Here is a 14,512-nt window from a genome sequence, read left to right on the forward strand (position 1 = left end):
TGTTAGCGTAAAGAGCAGTGTTGACAAGTAGAAGAATCGTGCGTTTTTGTAAAGAACACGGATTCACTTGTCTGTAAATAAAGTACACGGATTCAATTATCTGGAATGTATTAAAAGTAAAATGCATGGATTTACTTATCTGTAAGTTTTAAAAATAATGTATGCGGATTCACTTATCTTAAGTATTACTGGATTTTTCCGCTCCGAAAAGCATTCCATTTTCTCCCGCTTTATAATCTGATGCGTGTTATATATGGATCAAGGTTCAGATTTCTTGGACTTAGGATTTTAAAATGTTCTGTAAAGTGCTTTGTTACAGCTGTAGCCGTTGTGAAAGCTCTATATAAATAAAGTTGCATTGTATTGTATTGATTGTTTTCCGTTTAGTGTAGCTCCATCTAGTGGACGCATAATGTAACCGCAGCCACTATTGTAGCTTCTATTCTTAGCGTCCTATAATACGGTGCATAGATGAAAACAGTTTTAAAATAGGTCATTCATTGAGGGTGCACCTTATACTCCTCAGCGCCTTATAGTGCGGAGAACACGGTAAAAATAATGTACACGGGTTCACTTTTGTGTCATTATTAATGTTTCACTTATTTTTAATCATTCCACAATGTAAATTTAGTGCAGTGAAACTACCGATTCAAATTTCCCGAAAACATCAAACATGCACTAATAATGGGAATTTGCTTTCAAATAGCTTTCTATTTGCTTAACTTTTTGTTTGGGGGGTAATGTCCACCAACATTCTGTATCAAACCATAGACAAGAGTGGGAATTTGAGTTGTGATTATTGAAATATAACAGAAAATGTCATTCATGCATATTGGCTTTTCAAGGTGCCCTCATGATGATTCTCAGTCACAGAGTAAAGATGAAAACATCAATCGTCCAAATATATGTATTCATACTCATGTTGGTGGAACAACAACAACAAACAAACAAACAAACACACAATTATTTCTACCTTTCATGTCACCACATCCAAATCCAGAGAGCTTGTACTATCTGCTCTTGCATCTCTGCTTCAACAACCAACTCCCACACTCTGAGAGTTTACATGAGGCGGCGGCAACAAAACACATGCCCGTTCTTTCCGTTGTACAAATACAAGAAAGGGAAGCGCGGCACAATAACAGCTTCCTAGTCTCACAGTATGCGTGGCCAAAAGACAGTGGGAGAATGCCGCATAATTAACTGACAGCCAAATGTTCCCCCGAGTCACTGCTTGATTAACAAAGCAACGCAGCCCTTTTTAATTGGCCATTTCATTGGAAGCCCCAATTAGAGAAGACAACATCAGACACATTGATCAAGAACATGATGGCATATTGTCTTTTTATTGTGCTTTGAAAAATTACAAGACGCGGAATGTCTTTTCGTGCGGACGTTTTTGGAGCATCCTATGAAAGCAGAAGAGAAATGCACTGTTTATGTACATACTGTTCAGTACTGTAAATATTGTATATATGGCACAACTGTGGATACGTTGGTGCCGATTCATCTGGTAAGGCGATCGTTTCATTCTTTTTATTCCTCATGAATGCATGTGCCGGTAGAGTTCAAGCCGAACTTACTATATTCCTTACTCTACGGCCTGAGGGGCCGTTTATGGCCCCAACTGTGAGGTTTTCGCTGCACATCTAAATGACTACCGGAATTTTGCAGTGTTCAGAACAGGTCTCAAACTTTGCTTCTCAACTGAAAAACAAATGTATTAAGAATATTATTTCGGATAACAGCTGTGTTATGCAAATGACTGAGCATTCATGCAGCTCTCTGTACATGGGACTTTGCAAAAAAAAAAAAAACCCTGTTCCCCTTGCATCGCTCGCTCACTTTTTATTTAGGCAGCTTAATGAAGCTTCGCACTGGAAAAAAATAGCCCTTTGTAATTATTTGTGGCAAACGGTTGTAATTTTCCTCAAAAATATAAAAAACGTATGTATTTGTTTACCACATTTTCATCAAAATTCAAGTACTTTGTTTTTTTCTTACGTTCTCCCCCAGTGGTTGGCTGTCTACTAATTGAGAAAAGGGCTCGATTAGATCTGCAGTAGAGCCTTCATTTAAATTTGAATAACTGCACACAATCAAGGTAACTTAATAACGGCAACTGAAATCGTGATTCTGATTAAAATTCAATATATCGCTCAGCGCACACAAACTGCTCAAATACCATACCGGACAGTGCCATTATTTACTCCGGGCGTCATAACGCCTATTAAACAAAACGAGTATTCAAATAATTTCCGTCACCTTTGAAAGAAAGAAAGAAAGAAAGAAAGAAAGAAAGAAAGAAAGAAAGAAAGAAAGAAAGAAAGAAAGAAAGAAAGAAAGAAAGAAAGAAAGAAAGAAAGAAAGAAAGAAAGAAAGAAAGAAAGAAAGAAAGAAAGAAAGAAAGAAAGAAAGAAAGAAAGAAAGAAAGAAAGTGCTGTGCTGTGCTTAGCCAGAGGGAGGCACCACCTGGATAGCTCTCCGAAACACAAACCTCCTTCACAATGGCTCATTAGCATTGTGCCAAAGATGGATGGCGACTTTCTGCACGGATTGCTGGCCACCAGTATATGGGCTGGTCAAAGGTTTTCCTTCGGTCCTTTGGCCTGCCGGCTGACCTGCTCCTGCGGGTCTTAGTTAACATTCAGGGGGCCCTGACCTGGAACACGGGGTTGGCAGCCGATCCAAGGTCCCATCATCCCCAAAGATATTAGAGGCGGTTATCTTTCAGGAATGATTCGCTAACCTTCCCAGACCATGTAAATGTAATAGATGCCCGTGATTTCCCTGCCCCGATGTCTTGCTGTCTTTGGGGATGGCAGGTTGCGTCCAATTTGGGTGTATTTGACCGCTCAGAAGTGACAAATGATGGCTTGGACTGAAAAGAAGGTTACATTTAAACACAGCACAGGTCAATGGGGTAGAAGCTTTAAAGCTAAATCATTGTCAGGGGAAACTAATGATGCAACATTGTAAGACAATAGGACAACCAGAAAAGATAAAGTGCAGGATGTCATGCGGCTAGTTTAATCAACCACTGTCTGTTTCAACTGCACATTCATCTTGATTTTGCATAGACATATTCTGGTCATACCGAAATGGAAATGGGAATAAATTGCCGTGCGCGTTGGGCAATCCTTTTGTATTACAACACTGTCCGGGGCATAGCGCTCAGCTGCCCTCAAATGCCAAATCATTTATAAGGACTCGTACAAAATACACACCACTTAGGCTCGAGAACAAATATTTTACCTCTTCCAGTCGAAGATCCGTTCCACCTGCTGTAGCCATTTCAAAAACACACAGGAAGTCTGGCGGAAAAAAAAACAAACACAGAAAGAGCCTGGGAACCGAAAGCAGGAGTTGTGGCATCTTGACAAGTCTTAAGTAATTCTTATGAGAACAAACACCCCGAGGCTCATTTGCTTCATTGCTTTAATCACAACAGAATATACTGTATATATAAAGTTGCAGTCACGCTTACAAAAGAAAGTCCGTTGTTCAGCTTTTATTCCCCTAAGGTAATTTATTGTGCGATTAGAAAGGATGAGTAAAAAAATATGTACCGGTATATAAGAACAACGGAAATATCATAACTGCTTATTTGTACTTGGAACTTGATTTGTAAACAGCGCGACAGCACAGGGCAGAGCTGAAAATGAAGTTTGGTTTTCTCAGTGTGCATATTTAGTCCGCACAAAGGAAATCATGCAGCTGCTGGTAATGAGCACGACTGCAACCCAACTCCTTGCGGCTGGCGGTTATGTGGACACGGCGTGTCCGGGAAGCTCAAGGACGCCTCGTACTCCCAGATTAAACAACATCCATTCTCTGTCAAATGCCGATCGCTCCCGAAACTGCCAAGCCGCAGCAAAATGGGACCTCCGCACGACCCTTGCTTTGGGTGACAGGATAAAATACAGAACCGTTGTGCCTGAAGGAGAACCAGGATAAGGCAACTATCTTTAATCTCTGTCCCTTCCGGGCACTTTCAACACCTGTTATTCTTGACGGCAATGCGAGGGAGGCCATCTTGCAGATTCATTTTCAGCTGGGTAATTATTGCACTAATTATTCACTCCGGTGTCGGGTGATTACGCATCCTCTTGCAGGTGAATACTCGTTTGTTTGCGCGCCAGCTGAGGCCAAAGCGGCTCTCTGGAACAGTTGTTCCACTCCTTTTCCCCTTGCAGATATTTGACCCCCTTGTCATGTGTGCAATCTGTACAGTTAGGGGGAAGGGAGAGGAAGAACAGCCTCAAACTTTTAATTGCTCAACAGAAACGCGAGCCGAGCGGAAGGCGCACGTTCGGCCATCTGCTCAGTCTGCGCTTTTTGACGCGAGAGCGGCTGAGAAACTTTGTACCTTGATAGACTGCGCGGTCTCATCCACTTTCTGTGATGGATCTATCGGGGACGTTGGCACAGCAGAGTTGTCGTTATCCTGTCTTTCGCAACATTGAAATATTATTTCACTTTAATTAATCAGTGCCTGTAGTACTCCTGCTTGCCCCCTCCCCCCGCACTCATCAATAATTAATGAATCAAGATATATTCTTTTCATTTAAGAGGACACATTAATAATGAGACCTCGGGGGCGCAAAAGCCTTTAAGACAAATATCAGTGCTCTTTGACTAGATTTAATTCACTTAGCAGAAATGCAACATCAAATACTAGGCCTCCGCGAACTGATCTTTCTTGTTAAATATGAATATCATGAATATTCTGTCCACGGTCATGCGAAAACAATGATTGTGATGCTCGAAAAGCACAGGAAAATGTTTAATAGGGTGTTGTTTTAATATTTTGCGTTTGAAAGAAATTTAAAATGGGCTATCATGCACACTGGGTGTTTTTGCAAAATGTCACTTCAGTGGAACATATTTGATCTGCGGGGCAAAATGACAAAGCGGGGCACCGGATCAGACCGGGGAATCAGTGAAAACAGACGTTTCATTTATATCCGGATCAAACTGTCATCAGTAGGGAATTTACCAGCACTTGGCCCTTAAAGCCAAAAGGTTAACTAGATTCTTCATGTTTGTTGTTGTCGACAAATCCCAGGAAAAGACCAAAGTCACATGTCAGTGCTTTCCCAGTGATTCTGTTCTCTGTCCCGAGCTCAGAGTGCTTTGTCTTTATCGACCATTTTTTCAAAATAAAATGAATTTTCTAGAAAAGTGTGCTGATGCCTTTCAGAGTCATGCATTAGTATTGTTTTTTTTTTTAGATTGTAACAAAAACTTCAACCAGATGGGTGAACAAGCTAGCGAAAGGAAAAACAACCAATAAAAAATAAGTACACGAAAGGAATACAACATAATGTTTATTGTGAAAATATTTTTTTCTTGTCTTCCAAAAATGTTGAAAAATGACTTCCGCGATTATGCTATCTAACTGATGATATATTTTTGTTGTTGCACACGTCAAAAGGATTGGAATCATCACCGTGCAATTCAAAAGCTGACATCTTTATGATGAGCTACTACAGCCACCCACCCCCGACTAAATCATGCTCCAAATTCAACCACAAGCCCACCGTAAATCTGATTTTGCGTTCTAAAGTTGTTCCAATCAAGTAAGAAATGACATTCTTTCAAAGATGAAAATAGGATTTTGACCTGATTCGTCTGCAACGCTCTCAGAAAACTCAAATGGCACGCAAATTCCTTTTGAAAGTTGAAACAAATTCAATTCTTTGCCACACCCGCTAAAGGTCAGCTCTTCCCGTCCGCAGCCGAAATAAGAATTCTGCGTCGCACCGTGTCGGCTGATTGCTTTACTCTCCAGGCATTGTCAATTTTGTGGAAGTACTCGCGGATTAAGTCGGCAGGACGTCAAGGGCCCTTGTAGAAGCTGCTATCTTGTCTCAGCCAAGGGTCCGAAAGCCCAAGTCTATTACCAGAGACACCCCAAGGACAGATGTTTTAGGCTTGGGGGGTGGGGGCGATGGAGAATAATAGCACATTAGATTCCTAATGTCTCTCAGACGCGGCACTCGTGGGAGACACAACTCCTGGGTAATCCAAATTCATCCCTCGCTTTCTCTCTGTCCCTCTCTTCCCCTCATTTCCTCCCATCTCTCTTCTGGTTCTTTGCATTAAACAGTGTTGGGTTGTTTCTTGCCTCTTGAGGTGCCGAATCCTAGCCTGGGGCTATACGAGCAACTCAGTCCATTCATCAAAAAGCTTGACCCTCTGCAGTCAGAGATTCTCCTGACTAATGAACCCAATACATGGCAATTACGTACTGCATGTGTGTGCATTGTGAAAATGTGTAATATAAGAAGAAAAAAAACACTCGTGGTCTATTATGTCAGTTTCTCAAGTAGTCCATTAAAACCCAAAATGATAATATAAATGATAAAATGATAAAAATGATAAAATAACTTAAACTTTCATGGCATGAGAAATATACTGGTGTTTTTATTTCAATTGGACAATCAAAGTGCTTTTAAGACCTTTCCTACGTCTTCTGCTGTAGTGGTGAACAAAATCGCATAAACCCCATTTGGGGAAAAAAACCCCAATCTTCCAAGTAAATAAATGCTAGGAATAGCGAATCCCTACTGCCTCATCACCAGCATGGCGCCTTCAACCACCTCCTCCAAACCCAAACCAAGGGTACACCTTGATGAGCAAGGAGGGAGGCTAATTTAGTCCCCAGGCTTAATAATCCAATGTCTTTTTTTTGATAAATCACTTGCAAATTGTGCAACTATAGTGCAATCGTCTGCCCGCGGAGCTGCCGAGCAGCGTGTTCACAAGATTGGATTCACAATAATATGATCTTTGTGGCCCCACAAATCTAAACATGACATTCTGATTAATATTGCGTTTGCGCAATATGAATGAAGCAATAATATCCACTCGTTTTTAGTCCCTTGAGGTAACGGAAATTTTGCCTGAAAATGACGGCTGAGGTAACAAACAACCAATCATGGCTCAGGTGAGTCGTGATTAGTGGTTACCTAAGATCTGAGCAATGGTGATGTCATTTTCAGTCAAGAGAAAATGGCAAAATTGCCGTTCCCTGTTTTGCTGCTTAATTCATATTACACAAATACTTCGTGTACGTGCTGTACGCCACCAGTTGTACGTCATCGTCTTTTCAGTATCCTCACGACGCAATACAGCACAGGCTTAGAATTTGACACTTCACGACTATTCAATGTTGATGTGGAAATGGTAACGCTGCATAGATTTCCTCACTCAAAACCTTGAGTTGTAAATGCAATCCAGTCATGATGACTTCCCCCAGAAATTCTGGACTGTCTTTTTGCGCCATATTGTACGATTTCTCTTACGTCACAGAGGTCTCTTTTCTTTTCAGCGTGCATTGTCCTAACAGTGGTAGCACTTACAACTAACGACGTCATAAATTTTTTTTTCCGGCTAATGTGGCACATGTAAAGGGAGCGTCGCTTGGTGGGGTGAGGGTCTGGTGATTTGAGAGGAGGGATGATGAGATTCGGTGGCCTAGCCCAAGCAATGAACTTGATTAAACTAATCTCATCTCTATCAAAGCATCCCTCTGATCCCCCTTGTGCCATTATTCATGGCAATGGGATAATTACACGTAGAAGAGCGGGGCCAGACAGCTAGAAGTCTCTCACAGGCCCTCAGACCCTGGGCTATACGCCTCCTCGACTGTGCGGCCGGTTCATTCTAAACACAGATTAATTATGGTCAATGGGATGGTTCGCATCTGTCACTCTTAGTGAGGAAAAATGGAAATGATTCCTCTGAAGACGATAACGGATGTGTATTAAGTCATCTATTAGTCGGCGGTTCAATAGGGTTGAATGGGGGGGGGCGCATTTTAATTTTGACATTTGTCAGAATAATGTGGGAAAACCACAGGGGGTGTTCTAATAGCTTGATTGTACAATCAGTGCCCAAGAAAACCCACAACCTTCCATGTCATGACACATGCCGCTGATGTACTCCGTCAATTTAACAGGAACCTCTATATGGGCACCGAGGAATAGTTTCATGAAATTCAGTCTCAGCAAAATTGGGTTCATAATTCCATATTATTAAACCTGTGTGCCATGAACACATTCATCCTAATTTTTTTCATTACAGCATGTTAAAAATGATTTTTTGCCGAAAATTAGCAGAATGCTACTACCATCATGAAACGGTATGTGCTTGTATGTGTGCACGCATTCTATTTACGACTCCCACATATTCAAATTAAACCATGAACATCATAATATATGTTTATGCAAATGAAGCATGCTTCAATGTATTAAGCAGAGGGCCCGGTAGGGTACTTGCAAATATTTTCCTTTTTAAGTAAATGTTTTCTAATTAATAACACATAAATAATTGAGTAATGCAATATTTATGTAATCAACTCAGAGGTGTTTATGGTACATCTGCAATCTTTCCAGGCACTTACATTTTGCTTTGGAGTGCTTTTCCACATATAGAGTGTGTAATAAAACGCGTGGGGGTTTCTTAAAAAAATAAATATAACCCTGCACAGCTTCACAGTGCAGGGTGTATTTAAAAAGCATTTTGTATTTATTTGGTTGCTGTGTTAGACCTTTTAATTTTTATTAAGAGAAGCAGTTAAGGGTGATTTCAGGACCGTCCTGGCAGACCATTAAGGTGTGCAGGCACACACACGCGGTGCCAAGCACACATCCCGAGGGAGGGTGAGCAGACAAGACTAACAGACAACCAGTCAATGTAATTATCTCCTGGAGTGGTGTGTGTGTGTGTGTGTGTGTGCGTGTGTGTGTGTGTGTGTGTGTGTGTGTGTGCGTGTGTGTGTGTGTGTGCGTCCGTGCGTGCGTGTGTGCGCGCGCGCATGTGTGAGTGCATGTTTGTGTGGCACTGCGGTCAAAGCTGTGTGGCCCACTGTGCTTGTCCGCCGGCCACAATGATGAGCCTTCTTGCGGCGTGGCGTTTTTCCTCCCATTCAGTCTTTTAATGCTGTCCCGCAGGGCTTATATCCAGTCACTGACAACTGACCACACCACTTCAAACTAACAAGATTATTTGGCTGCACAGTGCACAAGCTTTCCGAGCTCTCTCCCTGACATGATGCGGCAAATATTGTTAGGCTGTTAATGCAACTAGAAAATACTTTATCTATCTATCTATCTATCTATCTATCTATCTATCTATCTATCTATCTATCTATCTATCTATCTATCTATCTATCTATCTATCTATCTATCTATCTATCTATCTATCTATCTATCTATCTATCTATCTATCTATCTATCTATCTATCTATCTATCTATCTATCTATCTATCTATCTATCTATCTATCTATCTATCTATCTATCTATCTATCTATCTATCTATCTATCTATCTATCTATCTATCTATCTATCTATCTATCTATCTATCTATCTATCTATCTATCTATCTATCTATCTATCTATCTATCTATCTATCTATCTATCTATCTATCTATCTATCTATCTATCTATCTATCTATCTATCTATCTATCTATCTATCTATCTATCTATCTATCTATCTATCTATCTATCTATCTATAGATATATATATATCTATATATATGTATATAGATATATATATATGTATGTATATGTATTATGTATATGTGTATATGTATGTATATGTGTGTATATATATGTATACACACACACACGCATATATATATTCATTCATTCATTCATCTTCCGAACCGCTTGTTCCTCACTAGGGTCACGGGGGGGTGCTGGAGCCTATCTCAGCTGTCTCCGGGCAGTAGGCGGGGGACACCCTGAATCGGTTGCCAGCCAATCGCAGGGCACACAGAGACGAACAACCATCCACGCTCACACTCACACCTAGGGACAATTTAGAGTGTTCAATCAGCCTGCCACGCATGTTTTTGGAATGTGGGAGGAAACCGGAGCACCCGGAGAAAACCCACGCAGGCCCGGGGAGAACATGCAAACTCCACACAGGGAGGCCGGAGCTGGAATCGAACCCGATACCTCTGCACTGTGAAGCCGACGTGCTAACCACTATATATATATATATATACGTATGTATATGTATATAAAAGAAGACTGTTTTTGAAAGTATTCCCTCCGGCACTTGCGTATCGGAATGATAAATTGCTATGTGGTTTTCGTGTTGTGATACCGTCATTATTATTGGCAAAATATTGTGTTCATGTATCACAAGTTACTCTGCGCCTCATAAGCATATTTTAAAATGTATCAATGTCGTGTTCTTTTTTTTTTTTTTTGGGTTCTAATTTGATGATGCCACCGCCCGAGCATTTCTGCTCTGTCAACATACAGAGAAGTTTATTTTTCACATTTTCAGACTGTCTCCTCAATAAGTATAACTTACCGGTAATCAAATGTTTTTAAAGCACAAGTCTTCGTCAAGCTTAATATCCTAACTCATTTCCGGCCACAAATTGATTCACTTCACTGTTACAGTTTCCCTAAACAATTAAGTGTCTCCATTGGATAAATCGTGCACGATGCTTTTTAAAGTCCCGCTTTTCTTCAATGAATAGGGAGTGCCCTGTTGCATTATATTATGGCAGGAATATCCATGTCAAACTCAAAAGCATTTTACAGCTTGATACACCTTTTTTTCTGGCTAAGTACGCACATTAGGTATTTTTCCTTGAATCATATCTTCGGTAAATCATCATGTCTCGCATGCTTGGCTATTAACAGCAGTGTCCTTTCATTCCCGTTATCTCCAAACTCCTGATTTACACAGTTTAGAACCTTGGCCATATCCCTTACCTTCCAAGGAGATAGCGTAATTAAATTTGTACTTTTTACAAGTCGTACTCGATAAATCTGAATAAATTAACAAGGCATTACGAAGACTGCTACATTAAATTTGCATAGTGTGTTTAATGAATATGCAAGTGCAAGTGAAAAGGTCTGCTACTGTGAACTCTTGAAATTAGCATAACTACTTCCAGCATGTTTCTTAAATAATGCTCTCATTTGCACATCACTGAGTTGGCTAATTCTAACTTCAGTCAGCGCAGCCTCATAATTAAGACTCCCGCTTTAATTTTTAATGAAGTTTACGTTACATCAATCCTGACAGTAATGAGGGGGACATGGAAACAAAAAGGGTGCTAATAATTAAATTCGCCAGCCAGTTTGCTGCACAGTAATTCCTGAGGAGAAATTACATGGCTAATTATTAATTTGCTATTCATCCCATTGCGCGGATAGACTCGCATAACGGCTTGTCTCGGTACCCGTTCTGCTGAGATGCAAAACGCCTTTTCACTGCCCCCAACGACTGGGAGGTCTCGTGGATTTTAGTACACAATTAATCATGTTGACACTCACGATTAAATGCTTTTTATTGGTGCCCATTTAGAAGCGCATATTACCTGAGTTGGTTTAGCGCCTGTTGAAATCTGTCACTGGGATGAGAACATAAACAGGGTAATGATTGAATAACGGCGGCGCTCTGGGAGCAGTTCATGACTGAAGCAATATTTGAGCCCGACAAATTTTTTTCTTTTTTTTTTCTTTTTTTTAATTTTTTGGGACCAACAAGTAAAAAGTCCCTTTTGAGGTTTGATTTCTACAGACCAAAAAACATTATTCCATTTTTTTTCTTCACAATGAATTACTCCATCATCATAACCTGCTCAGGACTTTGGGAAAGAACACCGTACAGCAACTTCTTCGGGAGTCTGTCCGGTGGCATGCGAACAATGAACGGTGAATTAAGTACTGGGGAGAGGAGCAGCGGCGGGCAGCTGAAGCGTTTTAAAGATAGCATAAAGGTCACTCTCAAGAAGTTCGCCATCGATCCGACCAACATGGAGGAAGCGGCATCGGATCGGGTGGAGTGGCGACGACGCACCCTGGAGGGCGCAGCGCATCACAACGCCTCATACAACCTGGCGGCCCTGCAGCGCAGGGAGAAGCGACATGCCGGACCGGTTATGGACGGCCACTATCGCTGCGACCTTTGCGGGCGCGGCTGCGCTACTCTGGCGGGTCTGAGGGCGCACCAACGTGCGCATCAGCGGCGTCAACAGCACGAGGATCGAAGGATGGGGGAACGCAACGTCGTCTTTGGCTACGAAGGACTGGAATAAGCAAGTAAGCAAGGGAAAGAACAGAATGTTGGGAAATACTCAACGTTCAGAATCCGAGTGGCCTCTTAAGTCTTGAGCAATATTTGAGTCTGAGGCACAGACCCGTGGTTTCATCCCCGAGACAGAGAAGTTTGATTACGGAAGTTCAACAATGACCAGCACACGGAAGACATTTTTGACAACAGTTCCAAGTAATCTGGACTATATATATATATATATATATATATATATATATATATATACACACTTTTTTTATGTAAAAAATGACATTTGTTAAAAGAATTTCACACGGATTGTCAACAAGCGCAGTATGTAGCCCAGACCTTGCATAGATCTAATTTTTGGAATGAAACACAACCTTAACATTAAATTGTAATGAACGTGACACCTCTGCATGTATTAGCAAAGCATCTGACGGTCCATTATGACTTCAGTTCAGCTGCGCATCACTGTTTCTTTCGACTGGAAAGTAGTTTGGATTGAACCATTCTCCATTTTTGCCAGATGCATCAGCAGCCAGTTCCAGACATTTGATGGGATTCTTAATGATCACTTCATGAACTAATCAATAATGATGTCTGTTTCTAGGACATGGCATACATATAAGCATGTCTTCCACTCTTGAAAGGATCTCAGATGATATCAGTGTAATTTTCAGAGGCGCCCACTTTGAGACCTGTTTTGCATAAGAAACACGGTCGCCATGGAAAAGAAGGGTGGGTAGGAAACAAAAATATCGCTTTTTCCACTTTCACTTGGAATGGGCGTCATGTAAATGAAGGCGTTCGGTTCGATAAAAAATCTGCCTTTTTTTTTGTCACATGCATGCGCCATCCGTTCTTGCGTTGTCACATTGCCACGTATTGACAGTCAGGTGTGATGGGAAATAAACCATGGCCGAGTGAGTGCCAGAGCAAAGTCATTGCATTTCGAACGCCTCCAATTCTTTTTGTCATTCGTGTGACACTTTGTCAAAAGTAACTCGCCGTCCTTTTTGTCACGACAACACCCTGCTCTGCTGATAGTGAATTATTTGGGATTGTAATGGCGGCGGTTTAAGCAGGGGAACCAAACATTTCCCGAGATGATCAGAATGTTAATATCTAAGCGCAGCCGGCGGTCTCTGTGACCAACAGTGATGCTTCTTGATACGGGGGCACTACTTGACATTTCATCTGATTCTTCCTCTTCGTCCCCATCAGTCCATTATCACCCAAACCTAAACTCCAGATCAAATTTGTTTGACGGAAATGTAATTACATTCTTTTGTATGCGTGCTGCGGCCCATGTGTATCGTTCCCCGACTATAATTCAAACGCTCTGCTTACCGCTTGAAGTACTTGTTCCCCAACACGTCAGAGTCAACAGCATTAGTTTCAAGTGTCGCCTCTTAAGGGCCTAAACTAATCAACATCATATTCATTTGCTGTGTTGCCACTCGCCTTCAATGACAAATCCCCGACACCGAATAGCTGCTTCAAGTGTCCTTTATCAACAAGATTTCAGAAACATAAATACATATTCCTCTCTCAGCATTCGCCACGCTATCGGCCGCTCTCGGCTACCTGCAGCACGGGGGTTGCATCTCCACTCTGACATTTCAGTCTTGCGGAATAATGATACACCTCCTGTGTCCAGCTTTTCCCGCTCTGTACAAATATTCAAGCCTGGATTTAATTAATATAACAAAATCCTTGGTTCCTGCATCCCTTTTGATTAGTTGTGGATTAACAGGACCTTTATGTTTTCCACACTGCCGCTCAGGTTATCTCCTCCTATTACTAAACAAATGAATTAGTGCCTGGAAATGTGTCATGCCTATTACCTCTCAGCAGAGGCATAGTGGGCTGGTCAAGCATGCAGGAGCAGGTCACAGCATATTCATGCAACATTGCTTATTGTGTTTCTCCGCAAAGCTTTTCAGGGACATGCTCTCAGGCTGGTTGTGCTTACGTAATTAAGATCAATAACAGCCCCGCTTGGTCGGGCACTGGGAGCTCTCATTGATGAGGTGTCATAACACAAGCACGGATGTGAAATTCAAACGTGAAATGTGTTTTGTACAAAGAGTATCGCGCTGGAATTAGTAGAATTGGGAAAACCCACGCCAGAGTATTTGTTGGGCAACGAGAAAAAGCTTAATGAATTGTGCGAGTGTACGTGTGACAGTTGGGCGCTGCCTGATAGAATCCGTTATGGTAGTCGATGAACATGCATTTCATGGGGCTTGATGAGTTTGGCAAATGACAAATATTTCATAACATTTCAGCTTTTGTGTTTATGGGCATTGTGGGTTGTCTACTTACACATAAATAAATGCGATGGAATGGCACTTGTACTTCATTTTCTGACCTGCCTGCGTTGGCCACCTGAGGGCATGATAAAACAGACCGTACCATTCATTGAGACGTCTCAACTCATCTCAGGTCACCACCAC

This window comes from Hippocampus zosterae, chromosome 3, assembly GCF_025434085.1.
Source record: "Hippocampus zosterae strain Florida chromosome 3, ASM2543408v3, whole genome shotgun sequence".
NCBI lineage: Eukaryota > Metazoa > Chordata > Actinopteri > Syngnathiformes > Syngnathidae > Hippocampus > Hippocampus zosterae.